Below are 3,342 nucleotides of genomic sequence, written 5' to 3'. Positions count from 1 at the left end.
CTTCTTGCAGTCGCGGTGGGAGTTACCCCCGTGACATCATGTCACATGTCCATACAAGATCTCGGGAGACTGCGTCTTAGCTCAGCCAGCGCAGTTCAGCGCAGTTCGTTTTTAAGCAACTGCGCTGGCCAAAACCCACCCAATGACGTCAGTTCAAAGTTGTGATAGGGCCGTTTGGAAGAATCTCCCCATGACGAGTATGACAGGTGTCTCGTTCTGCCTCCTTACCCAAGACACTAGAGCGGACCAAGACGGATCAGTTCAACTGCACTAAAACCAACGTCTGGGATGACGCTGGAGCTTATCCCTGTGATCCATCTTGCTCTGTTCTAGAATCTTTGCTCCTTACGTTAGAATCTGCTAAAATGAACAGAAATCGAACGGATCCCTTCTTATTTGTGATTTCTGGAACAGCGGTAGGCTAGCCTACTGAAAACGTGAGGATACTCTGCTATTTAATGCTGTTGGTTAAATACACACGGAAAACACTTGATATTTAATTAATGTGCTGCAATGCAGGCCTGTTTAACTGTATGACAACAGTGGTTTATTTAAACACATCATATCAATTTATTTCGTCAGTCACCATGCTCATTTTAATGAGTAAGAATAAAAGTTTTACTGTATTTAATACAAAATCCCGCGATATCTACCGCGATATCTACCGCGAAGTCTCCAGCGAGGTCTCTCGCGAGTAACGGTGCAGTCAGACGCCTGCGTCCGCCAACGTATGCCTCATTTTGTCACATTTCCATAAACGCAAACTGATTGGTTTGTCAGTGTTCGAAAATTTGCATACACTGAATTTCATTGGCTGGCGCTTGCACGATCCGTTGTAGTTGAAGTTGAACATTTCTCAACTTTTTAGCGGAGGCAACGTATCTCAGGCAACGCATCGGACCCACAATTCAGTGCGGCATGAAATGAAGTCCAGCCAATGTAAAGTGAATGGGAAAACAACGGACGAACGTTGGCCGACGCAAGCGTGTGACTGCGCCGTAACTTCAGGTACGTAAGCTCAGTCAGACTGTCCGGGATGAGCTGCGTGTGCTAGTCGCCCCTCCTGCTAAGACTCTGCAGCTCTCGTTGACGTATGAAGCCAGCCTAAGTCAGCCTAAGTCAGCCGCAGCTCATCGCAAACGCACCTAATACCTCCATGGTTGAGTGGGGAGGTGATTCGCGAGTGATTGACTGCTAACGATTGCTACGTGCTAGGTGGCTGACCGATAGCTCGTACATACCTTCAGATATATTTTTCGGTTACAAAACCTGGCTTTTTGGATTTTAAAGTTCATATTCCTCACTAGAAGTAGCAAAATATAAGGCAACAAACCCTGAACTTACTTGTTAGTACAGAAATACTGCCTTCGATTAGTTAGCTCCGCCATCTTGGATAAAAAATTCAACTTTACTTTCAAACAATTAAGGAACGTCACGCTGCCTTCACTCCGATTGGCAGTCGCTTTGTCGCTTCGCTCAACATTTGCATAAAATAGCCTGCTTGTCTATTTTAGCCCCGCCTTGCTCGCGACAACGGCAAGCTTGTCGCTTGTCTCTGCCAAAAGTCTACTCCCATTGAAAATGAACGGCAGCCTGTCGCTTTGTCGCTGTCTCTAGCATGTGTGACTGCAGGGTAATGGCTGAAACTCACCACCTGACCACCAGGAGTGCGAGCTTTGAGAATAGCCTAATGGCTGCAACTCCCCACCTGACCACCAGGAGTGCGAGCATTGAGAATAGCCTAATGGCTGCAACTCACCACCTGACCACCAGGAGTGCGAGCATTGAGAATAGCCTAATGGCTGAAACTCACCCTCAGTTAAATCTTTTTCAGCAAAGACTTATGTCTATTTTTTCAGATTGCGAACCTTTCCTGCCTTTTTCTTTTATCCTTTGGTTTGACGCACCTGTTTAAAAAAGACTTTCTACAGTACTCCACCTTCTGAGGCACCAGGACCCAACGCCTTCCAGATGCGTAATTCCAGATCCATCAATAAGGAAAAGACATCAGTAATGTCCACAGCACAGGGGGCAATAAAGACGTCAGGGCAATTCCATATCAGTTGGAACAGGTCCGACACCATGGTCCTCAGTTTTTCCTGATTTTTGGTGCACATGTTCCTCCATGTCTCATTAGAAGAAAACCAAAATTTTGGCTTGTTATCTTGTTTGGTTTCTGAGATACAGTATGGCTCTTCAAATGTGGATAGACGCATCCTAAAAAAAGGCTGAAAATTCCTGTATTTAATGAGCACCACTTTTTTTAAAACCCCTCTCCTCTCTTAAGGCTACCATATTATTTTCTAAAAATTTGAACACTGGGGCAGTACCCTGTGTTGTTGTCCAAAATCACAAAGGAATTACAGTCCTTCCCACCATTGGAGACTTATTCATCGAAACAAACCCATATTTTTTTTGAAAGCAATGAAAAAAAAAGCCTGTTTTTGTTCTCTTATGGTCATGAATGGCTAGCACTCACAGTTTTAAAACTCTACATATATATAGTCCATGAGTAAGAGAACATGTTGACAAAAAATTGAGAATGTTAGTTTTCGTATTTCGAGGCTATGAGCCTTCAAAGTTGGCCAAAATGGTGTGTGTGTGTGTGTGTGTGTGTGTGTGTGTGTGTGTGTATGTGTGTGTGTGTGTGTGTGTGTGTGTGTGTGTGTGCCACTGTGCAGCTGCCATAGCACACAGTGCTGCAGGAGGTCAGGGTGCTCTCCACCACACACCTGTAGAAGGAGCTGAGGATGCAGGCCAGCATGTGTGTGTGTGTGTGTGTGCGTGTGTGTGTGTGTGTGTGTGTGCCACTGTGCAGCTGCCATAGCACACAGTGCTGCAGGAGGTCAGGGTGCTCTCCACCACACACCTGTAGAGGGAGCTGAGGATGCAGGCCAGTGTGTGTGTGTGTGTGTGTGTGTGTGTGTGTGTGTGTGTGTGTGTGTGTGTGTGTGTGTGTGTGTGTGTGTGTGTGTGTGCTCTCCACCACACACCTGTAGAGGGAGCTGAGGATGCAGGACAGCATGCAGGCCTGCTCATCACACTTTAACATGTTAAGGCCACACAGCTGACTGCTTGTTACCATGATGTGCACTTTTCATCGTTATTCAACATGTTTAATGCATCTTGGAAGTAAAGAATAATAAGCTGCTGTTTGCTGCTCTGACTTTGGTTCAAAGATCAGCATTTGAATGCTGGGAAAATGTAATAAATACAGTACAAAATCTTTAATTTCTTATTATCTCCAGTAAACATTAGTGTGCAAAGGCCTGTTGGATGAAGGCAGATGGCAGAGATGTGACCCTGCTCCATGATTAGCTGTGGTGTGTTCCTGTGTTGACT

Source organism: Sardina pilchardus, chromosome 1, assembly GCF_963854185.1.
Source record: "Sardina pilchardus chromosome 1, fSarPil1.1, whole genome shotgun sequence".
NCBI lineage: Eukaryota > Metazoa > Chordata > Actinopteri > Clupeiformes > Clupeidae > Sardina > Sardina pilchardus.
This window is presented reverse-complemented; position numbering follows the sequence as displayed.